Raw genomic sequence first — 10976 nt, forward strand, 5'->3', positions numbered from 1 at the left:
GAAGGCAATTAGCAGTACCTATCAACTATAAAAGAAGGTGGTTCTTTATGGAAAATTTATATATATGCAGAAATGAATGTATAAGAATGTTCAGCATTTCTTTGCTTGGAAAAATACACAATTGGGAGCATATCGTCAATCAAGAAGGAAATGATTAAGACCCCAGGAACACATGTGCTACAGAATAGTATAAAATCTTTGTAGAAGAATGTGGCAAGCATCCATATATTTCATTTTGAAAACTCTCCAAGACACATTTAGTGGGTTAAAAAGAATTTAAAGCCAATTAATATAGAACTGTCCCATTTATACAAGAAGGGTAAATCTGAAACATTTAATAATTGTAACTAGGCAAGGGGAAGGATTGGGAGAGGGAAAGAAAATCATAAGAAAGACTTTCAGCCTATATTTTTAAAAATGTTTTTACAATAAAAACACAATTACAATTGAAAGGAGGTGAGTGAAGTCACTCAGTTGTGTCCGACTCTTTGTGACCCAATGGACTGTAGCCTACCAGGCTTCTCCCTCCATGGGATTCTCCAGGCAAGAGTACTGGAGTGGGTTGCCATTTCCTTCTCCAGGGGATCTTCCCGACCCAGGGATTGAACCCGGGTCTCTTGCATTTCAGGCAGACGATCTGAAACATTTAATAATTACAACTAGGCAAGGGGAAGGATTGGGAGAGGGAAAGAAAATCATAAGAAAGATTTTCAGCCTATATTTTTAAAAATGTTTCTACAATAAAAACACAATTACAATTAAAAGGAGGTAGAAGAAAAAGTAATTCAGAAATGATACATGAATGTGTTTTTATTGTAAAAACATTTTAAAAGATATAGACTGAAAGAAGAAATGAGAAAATAAGCACCAAAGTTGAAAAATAAACAGATTTTTTAATACAGCAAAGTGTCACTAATCTGGGGGCTTCCCTGGTAGCTCAGCTGGTGAAGAATCCGCCTGCAATGCAGGAGACCCTGGTTCGATTCCTTGGTCAAGAAGATCCTATGGAAAATGGATAGGCGACCCACCCCAGTATTCATGGGCTTCTCTGGCAGCTCAAATTGTAAAGAATCCAGGGCACATGTGGGAGACCTGGGTTCAATTCCTGGGTTCGGAAGAACCCCTGGAGGGAGGGCATGGAAACCCACTCCAGTATTATTTCTTGGAGAATCCCCATGGACAGAAGGGCCTACAGTCCATGGAGCTGCAAAGAGTCAGGCACAACTAAGCATACACAGACATTTTCAGGAACTGGGAGAGGTTTGCTTATGGGGCACTGTTTTTAAAAATGCATCTTAATCTTCATTTTTCAAGAGTAGTTGCCCTTATAAACTTTGTTGTTAATTCCCTGAGGTGTATCCGACTCTGTTGCAACCCCATGAACAATAACACACCAGGCTCCCCTGTTTATGAGATTCTCCAGGCAAGAACATTGGAGTGGGTTGACTAGAGATCTCTTTGAGAAAATTAGAGATACCAAGGGAGCACTTGATGCAAAGATGGGCTCAGTACAGGATAGAATAGGTATGGATCTAACAGAAGCAGAAGATATTAAGAGGTGGCAAGAATACACAGAAAAACTGTACAAAAAGATCTTCATGACCTAGATAATCACAATGGTGTGATCACTCACCTAGAGCCAGACATCCTGGAATGTGAAGTCAAGTGGGCCTTAGGAAGCATCACTATGAAAAAAGCTAGTGGAGGTGATGGGATTCCAGTTGAGCTGTTCCAAATCCTCAAAGATGATGCTGCGCAAGTGCTGCACTCAATATGCCAGTAATTTGGAAAACTCAGCAATGGCTATAGGACTGGAAATGGTCAGTTTTCATTCCAATCCCAAAGAAAAGAAATGCCAAGAATGCTCAAACTACCGCACAATTGCACTCATCTCACATTCTAGTAAAATAATGATCGAAATTCTCCAAGCCAGACTTCAGCAATACATGAACAGTAAACTTCCAGATGTTCAAGCTGACTTTAGAGAAGGCAGAGGAACCAGAGATCAAATTGCCAACATCTGCTGGATCATCAAAAAGCAAGAGAGTTCCAGAAAAACATCTATTTCTGCTGTATTGACTATGCCAAAGCCTTTGACTGTGTGGATCACAATAAACTGTGGAAAATTCTGAAAGAGATGGGAATACCAGACCACCTGACCTGCCTCCTGAGAAATCTGTATCCAGGTCACTTCAGTTCAGTTCAGTTGCTCAGTCGTGTCCGACTCTTTGCGACCCCATGAATTGCAGCACGCCAGGCCTCCCTGTCCATCACCAACTCTCGGAGTTCACTCAAACTTACATCCATCAAGTCGGTGATGCCATCCAGCCATCTCAACCTCTGTCATCCCCTTCTCCTGCCCTCAATCCCTCCCAGCATTAGAGTCTTTTCCAATGAGTCAACTCTTCCCATCAGGTGGCCAAAGTATTGGAGTTTCAGCTTCAGTATCATTCATTCCAAAGAACACCCAGGACTGATCTCCTTCAGAATGGACTGGTTGGATCTCCTTGCAGTCCAAGGGACTCTCAAGAATCTTCTCCAACACCACTTAGCTTTCCCAGGATGCAACGATTAGAACTGGACATGGAACAACAGACTGGTTCCAAATAGGAAAAGGAGTATGTCAGGGCTGTATATTGTCACTGTGCTTATTTAACTTATATGCAGAGTACATCATAAGAAACGCTGGGCTGGATGAAGCACAAGTTGGAATCAAGATTGCTGGGAGAAATATCAATAACCTCAGATATGCAGATGACACCACCCTTATGGCAGAAAGTGAAGAAGAACTAAAGAGACTCTTGATGAAAGTGAAAGAGGAGAGTGAAAAAGTCAACTTGTAGCTCAACATTCAGAAAACTAAGATCATGGCATCTGGTCCTATCACTTCATGGCAAATAGATGGGGAAACAGTGGAAACAGTAGCTGACTTTATTTTGGGGGAGCTACAAAATAACTGCAGATGGTGACAGCAACCATGAAATTAAAAGAGGCTTACTCCTTGGAAGGAAAGTTACAACCAACCTAGACAGCATATTAAAATGAAGAGACATTACTGTGCCACCAAAGGTGCATCTAGTCAAGGCTATGATTTTTCCAGTAGTCATGGATGGATGTGAGAGCTGGACTATAAAGAAAGCTGAGTGCCGAAGAATCGATGCTTTTGAAGTGTGGTGTTGGAGAAGACTCTTGAGAGTCCATTGGACAGCAAGCGGATCCAACCAGTCCATCCTAAAGGAAATCTGTCCTGAATGTTCATTGAAAGGACTGATGCTGAAGCTGAAACTCCAATAGTTTGGCCACCTGATGTGAAGAACTGACTCATTGAAAAGAACATGATGTTGGGAAAGATTGAAGGCAAGAGGAGAAGGGGACAATAGAGGATGAGATGGTTGTATGGCATCACCGACTCAATGGACATGAGTTTGAGTAAACTCTGGAAGTTGGTGATGGACAGGGAGGCCTGGCATGCTGCAGTCCATGGGGTCGTGAAGAATCAGACACGAGTGAGCGACTGAACTGAACTGATATTTCCTTCTCCAGGCGATCTTAGAAGGTGGATTCTTTACCACCGAACCACCTGGGAAGCCCCCCCTTATAAACTAAGGTATAAGTTTAATAAATAAAATGAAGCATGTCAATAAAAAATTAATCCATGAAAGGCCATCTATATAACAATGTATCAGTATCAGAAAGAAAATGTTTGCCTAGAGGAATTGTTGATAAATTACTTGCTTATAGATACAAAAATGGAAAATGAAACTTCAGGTTTGGAAATACTATATCTGTTGGGATATTATGGCTGCCTTTAATTTTTTTTTCTTTCAACTTGGTTTCTATTGCTATAATAGTGCGGATCCAGTAAATACTCTAAAAGAATAGCTCAGCCCAGAATTGTCATTTGATTAAAACCATTTGAAAACAATTCTTTTAATTTGAATTCTTCCTGCTTTAAGAAATTCACAGATTTATTTTTTTAAAAAAAGAGAGAGAAAAGAAGTCACTCTGAATGCAGAAAGAATTAGCTAGGCCATTTCCAAATTACATAGCCTGAATCAGTAAAATCTGGATTAGTATGGTTTCACTATTCCTTGCATCATTATTCCAAATTAAAGTTTTGATTTTAAGTCACTGCTTATTGTCAGAAAGAGACAAGCTTTTATTTTCATTATGCATTCGTTGGTGGTTTTCACTTCCTAATATTACTTAGATTTAGAATCAGAAATAAGTATAGCTCTCCCTGTATATGCTTATTCCATTTCTTTTAATCTGTTTGCATAACTGGATAAACAGTTGTCATGTCAGATAATGTTCTGATATGTTCTGTACTCTGTGGCAACACACATCTATGTCTACTCTGCAAGCCCCAAGTCTAGTCTATGCTAAAAGTAAATGCAGTAACTTCTTAATACACACTCAACAGGTTTACGAAGTTGACAATGCCATCCTACTATGCACTTGCATTGCGCATTTCATCACTAAATGTGATTTCATCACATCCATGAATGTGAGGTCGAACATAGCTGATGCAAGTCAGCTCTGAAGAAAGATCCTGGAAGAGTCATTCTGGAACTTTGCAACATATGGAATCACCTGGGGAGATTTAAATCCTCCCAGTGGCTGGGCTTCACTCCATATCAATTATAGTGGAATCTCCATTGGTGAAACACTGGGCCTCAGTTGTCTTTCAGGCATCCCAAGTGATCTGAAAAACAGCGAAGGCCGAAAACCAGCATGGTCGAGCACATGAAAGACTTTCAGAGCAGCAGCAGCCACAGCAAATCAGAAGAGCCAGAGGAAGTGGGAGAAGCAATAGTGCAAGGTAAAAAGAGCCACAGACATCATGCTGGATTAACAGGGCAGTTGGTGTTTTGTTTAAAAGATAAAAACAAGATTTAGAGCACTAAATAAAGGACCACAGTCCTTAAGACTTTGACACCTGTGCCTTTCACTGGAAATAAAATAATTAGAAGTTAGGCCACCTGTGTGTATTTTCTCACCTCAATGAGATCAAGGTTCAATTATTTAGAGAGTGGAGCCAAAAGAATTAGAAGATAGTAGAGATCAGCTTAAGCAGGTGGTTTACTGTTTTTCTTCCTTTTGTACTTAAACAACTTTCTACACATTCTCTGTGCCTATACAAGAGGACTGTGTCACCTGGCAGCCGCTGAACAAAGCTTTCAGGGTGATGGAATATGTGTTTGTTCATCCATTAAAAATAAAACCAAAAAAACATAAAACACCTTAAGGCCACAGTAGATGTTTGAATATATGCTGCTGGAACACTAATTTCAGCCGTTTTTAAGACCACAAGCTTTTCGAAAGTTTAACGGTTTTTAAATGTCCATTTAGGCACAGAAACCACAGGTTTTGCTTTTTCTGGTTTCGTGTATGTGTGTCTGAAGAACGAACTAGGAGGTCTGAGCGAGCTGGGGACCAGGGGCAGCCTAGAAATGTGTGCTCACCCTTGAGCCCCACTGAGGGAGATTCTTTTTCTCAAAAGAGGGAATGCTTTTCCAGAAGCAGTGGGGGACACCTGCGTCTTCGGTAGAGGTTAAGAAAATGGTTTATATAATTTTTTCAGTCCTCATTTTCCACTGTGTGCTGCTGCTGCTGCTGCTAAGTCGCTTCAGTCGTGTCCGACTCTGCGCGACCCCATAGACGGCAGCCCACCGGGCTCCCCCATCCCTGGGATTCTCCAGGCAAGAGCACTGGAGTGGGTTGCCATGTCGTTCTCCAATGCATGAAAGTGAAAAGTGAAAGTGAAGTCGCCCAGCCGTGTCCGACTCTTCGCGACCCCATGGACTGCAGCCCACCAGGCTTCTCCGTCCATTGGATTTTCTAGGCAAGAGTACCGGGGTGGGGTGCCATTGCCTTCCCCGTTCCACTGTGTAAATGGCCACAACCTGATGTGGCTTGGAAGTGCGATCAAGAAACATTCAAGTTGCCTGGCGGGGGGCAGGAAGTCCACCAATGAAAAGACCCAGGAGCGGGCGGCGCAATCCGGCCCAGCCAGTCCGGCTTGTCCTCGTGCCTGTCCCGCCTCCTCTCCAGGCCAGCTTTCTTGTTGCGGGTTCCCCGCTCCTCTTTCTCTTCTTGCCCTTCTGGTGCTCCGACCTCAAGTCCGGAGAACCAGCCTCTGGTCCCCTAGATATGCCATCGCCCCACTACAGGACCTCTGGTAAGCCTGTCTTCCACATTTGCTGTCAGGGAAAATAGACAGCTCTGTAGCCTGCTGGCTAGGGTTTGGTCTGGAGAAGTGGAAAGTGAGGCAGGGATTTCGTTACTATGGATTTATTTAGGTAATCTTGGTAAACTGGTTTTGGAAACTAGTCATCTGTGATAACCAGTAGTGGCATGAGATATTCTGAATGGACTTGAGCCACACTTCTGCCTTTGCTTACGATTGACTGTTGACTATGACCAAAAACACGAACTCCGTTCTTCACCTAATCTCCCTCCCCGCATCGTGTAACAGAGCTGATTCGTCCCCGGTGGAGATCTAGAGATTTAGAGATCATACTGTGAGTTTTTTGAGTCAGTGTAAAAAATTTGGCATCAGGAATGCCTGGTGTAGTTAAAGCGAAGCTTTGTTTCTGGCTTTGGCTTCTTACCTAAAGTGGGATTCAGGTGGGTTTGGACTCTCTGAAAATTTTGCTGAAAATGACTGGGGTCTGGTTTTATAGCTCATTTTAAAAAAATTTTTAACTAAATTTGGTGTCTTTGCTATTAAGGCAATAACTATAGACAAGTTGCTTTGGTTTGGTTTAAGAAAAATTGAGTGATAGCTCATATTCAGGCTTGTTATCTGTGTTCAAATCTCTTAAGCAGTTCATGCAACTTTTGGTTAATCCAGATTAATCTAGTTGGAAAAAGCAGCCTGTCATCACCTAAGAAACAAACATTTAAATAGACTCAATCAATGACCACCATAATTATAAATCCTGAAGCCTCAAGTTAAGCTGACAAGTCTTCCCTTTCCTCCCCACCTGCTTCTTTCCCGTTTTCTTTTAATTGACAGATAACATTAACTTCAGGTGTACAATACAATGATTTGATATTTGTGTATATTGAAAAATTATTAAATAAGTCTAGTTAACATCCATTACCACACAATCACACATTATTATTTTTTTTTGATAAGTACTTTTAAGATCTACTCTTAGAAACTTTCACATGCACAACACAGTATTATTAAGTATAGTCACCATCCTATACCTTACATTCCTATGACTTTATTTTGTAGCTCAAAGTTTATTCTTTTTAATCCCCTTCACTCCACTCCTGCCTCTGGCAATCAGCCATCTGTTCTCTGTATTACTGAACTTTGTTTAATATTTTAGATTCCACATGTAAGTGAAATCACAGAGTATTTCTTTCTTTGACATATTTCACATAACATAATGCCCTCAAGGTTCATCCATGTTGTTATCAATGGCAAAATCTCATTCTTTTTTATGGCTGAATAATATTCCTGTGCATACCACATTTTTGCTAGCCATTCATCAATTGATAGATAATTAAGTTGCTTCTATATCTTGGCTTTGTAAATAAAGTTGCAGTGAACATTGGGGCAGGGGTGTGTGCGCGCATATGACTCTGAGTGAGTGTTTTCGTTGTCTTCAGATAGATCCCCAGAAGTGGAATTGCTAGGCCATGTGATAGTTCTTTTTAAATTTTTTGAAGAATCTCCATTTTCTTTTCCATAATGGTTGCACCAGTTTACACTCAAACTGACAGCACATTAAGAGTCCCCTTTGTTCCTGCCCAATGCTTGGTATTGTCTTTTATTAATTAATTTTTATTGGAATATAGTTGCTTTACAGTGTTTCTTTTGTTTTTAATTTTCTATTGGTATGTAGACTGGGGTGTCTTTTTTGCTATAACCATTCTGACAGGTGTGAAATGATAGCTGATTGTGGCTTTGATTTGCATTTTTCTGATTAGTGATGTTAAACATATTTTCCCATAATAGTCTCTTGTGATCCTTTGTATTTCATTGGTATTGGTTGTAATATTTCCTCTTTCATTTCCGATTTTTGAGTCCTCTCTCTCTCTCTCTCTCTTTTTTTTTTTTTTTTTGATAAGTCTAGCTAAAGGTTTGCCAATTTTTAGCTTTAAAAAAATGAATCAGCTTAGTTTCACTGATTTTTAAAATTGTCTTTGTGGTCTCTGTGGTTTAGAAACAACTGATATTTGAGTTGCCTTCTATGCTTTGGAAAGAACATTTTGTGAAGTCAGCACACAGCAATAGTAATAAAAGTGCTAATGTGTGTATTCCTCTCTCAGACCATAAATTGCTCTGTTAAAATAATTTAACTGGTACTTCAGCAGAGCATGCTATGATGAATCTCTTCAGCTAATAAATCATATCATGTTAAACTCACTTAAATCCCTACTTTTCAACTAATAGAGTTATAATTCATCCTGCTTAATTCAGCTATGTTTTGATGAGTAGGGATAGGAGGCATTAAAATATCCATATATTATTCTTACTCCAACTGTCCCATTCGGCTGCTGGGCAGATACACCGAGGAAACCAGAATTGAAAGAGACACGTGTACCCCAATGTTCATCGCAGCACTGTTTATAATAGCCAGGACCTGGAAGCAACCTAGATGTCCATCAGCAGATGAATGGATAAGAAAGCTGTGGTACATATGCACAATGGAGTATTACTCAGCCATTAAAAAGAATACATTTGAATCAGTTCTAATGAGGTGGATGAAACTGGAGCTGATTATGTAGAGTGAAGTAAGCCAGAAAGAAAAACACCAGTACAGTATGCTAATGCGTATATATGGAATTTAGAAAGATGGTAACGATAACCCTGTATGCAAGACAGCAAAAGAGACACAGATGTATAGAACAATCTTTTGGACTCTGTGGGAGAGGGAGAGGGAGGGATGATTTGGGAGAATGGCATTGAAACATGTATATCATATATGAAACAAATCACCAGTCCAGGTTCAATGCATGATACTGGATGCTTGGGGCCTGTACACTGGGATGACCCAGAGGGATGGTATGGGGAGGGTGGGAGGAGGGGGGTTCAGGGTAGGAAACACGTGTATACCTGTGGCAGATTCATGTTGATCTATGGCAAAACCAATACAATATTGTAATTAACCTTCAATTAAATAAATTTATATTAAAAAAAAAAAACCTTGTATTGGTCCCAGTCTCAGGTTTTAACACACAGGTTATGAAAGATTCTCAAATTAGGAAATGCTCTAAGCATTCTCAGTGCTAGCTGCAATCCTATGGAGGCAAGCTTGAAGGTGAAGGTGAAGTTGCTCAGTCGTGTCCGACTCTTTGTGACCCCATGGACTGTAACCTACTAGGCTTCTCCATCCATGGGATTCTCCAGGCAAGAATACTGGAGTGGATTGCCATTTCCTTCTCCAAGGGATCTTCCCAACCCAGGGATCGAACCCGGGTCTCCTGCATTGGAGGCAGACGCTTTAACCTCTGAGCCACCAGGGAAGCCCTGGAGGCAAGCTTAGGTCTAAAAAATCAGATCTAAATTTGTTTCAGAGTTAACATGGCATTCTACAAGTCTATTTCAGAATTAAGGTGGAAACATCAATACTTCTGCGTCTTTGCCTGAAGAGGACAACAGAAACTAGTGATAGTGGTTCCCAAACTTGTTTCCATTAGAATCATCTGTCAAAATTCCAAACCTGTTAAACCTCAGACCAGTCAATCATAATCTCTGGGCAAGGATCACAGGCATCTGTAACTTTTACAGCTTTCCAGGTGACCCCATGTGACAAAAAAAAATGGAGACCTGTGAATTAATGGCATCCACAAAATTCTTTAGTTTCATCCCAGGTGTTGAATCTACCATTCTGCCTCTTGAATGGTAGAGTCTATAATAATGAAAATATCTTTTTATGGTCAACCTACAGGAACAAGTGAGGCCAGAGGACTCTCTGTGGTTACTTTATCTCAATGAATGTAAATTGAAGCGGAAAGTAAAATTTCTTCTTTGAAAGCCAGGAAAAGTCAAGCCATCCATCAAGTTCTTCTCAAAACCATCTAATCATTATTATATAAGCAAAACACATGAGGTTATTTTATAGCAGAAAAATTAGTACCTATTTTAATGTTTTGTGATTGATTTTTGTTTTTGATCAGATTATGTCTGTAATAAGTACCAAAGCAATGACAAATAAAGTAAATCAGGAAGTAATTTTTGTCTAAATTATAATTATGATTTAATAATTTTATTTGAGTTAGCTTTATTACCCAACTTTATTAATTACCTAATCCTTTGTAACTGGGTAATTAAAACTTTTTTAATGCTCTTAAATGGTCCTGTTATAGAAAAAAAATGATGTAGTTACTGAGCCTTTTTATACTTACATATATTACAAATAATAGACATATCTGTTCCGGGTTGAAAGAACACAGAAGTTTATTGATTTATTTAACAAGGCCTTTATGATTAAATGCTCTCCAAGATGGCAGCGTAGAAGGGCATGCACTCATCTTCTCCTGCAAGAACTTCAAAATTACGACTGGCTGCTGATCAACCACCAACAGGAAAATGTTGGGTCCCAACAAAAAAAGTTACCCCATGTCCAAGGGCAAAGGAGAAGCCCCAGCAAGATGGCAGGAGGGGCAAACTCACATTCAGAATCAAACCCCATACCCACCAGAGATGTTCAGAGGGCTCAAACAAAACCTGTGTGCACCAGCAGACCCCACAGAGACTGAGCCAGACCTGTCTTTGAGTGTTCCAGTGTCTCCTGCAGATATACAGGTCAGCAGTCACATGCTGCAGGGGCTCTGGGTGCAGCAGACCAGGGTACGGCATAAGCCCTCTTGGAGAAGGGCACCATTAATGCCCCCATAATGCCACCAGAACTTACACAGGACTGGGAAACAGACTCTTGGAGGGCATAAACAAAACCTTGGGCTCATCAGAACCGAGGAGAGAGGAGCAATGACCCCACAAGAGACTGACCCAG

At 40.4% G+C, this 10976-nt stretch overlaps 1 non-coding gene across 1 annotated transcript; it reads right to left on the reverse strand.

The window, feature by feature from the left end:
- Positions 1 to 9414: 9414 nt before the first annotated feature.
- On the reverse strand, positions 9415 to 9486 carry TRNAW-CCA (transfer RNA tryptophan (anticodon CCA)). Its single transcript has one exon. It is a non-coding gene; the product is annotated as a tRNA-Trp (tRNA).
- Positions 9487 to 10976: the final 1490 nt, after the last annotated feature.

This window comes from Ovis aries, chromosome 22 (assembly GCF_016772045.2).
Source record: "Ovis aries strain OAR_USU_Benz2616 breed Rambouillet chromosome 22, ARS-UI_Ramb_v3.0, whole genome shotgun sequence".
Taxonomy (NCBI): domain Eukaryota; kingdom Metazoa; phylum Chordata; class Mammalia; order Artiodactyla; family Bovidae; genus Ovis; species Ovis aries.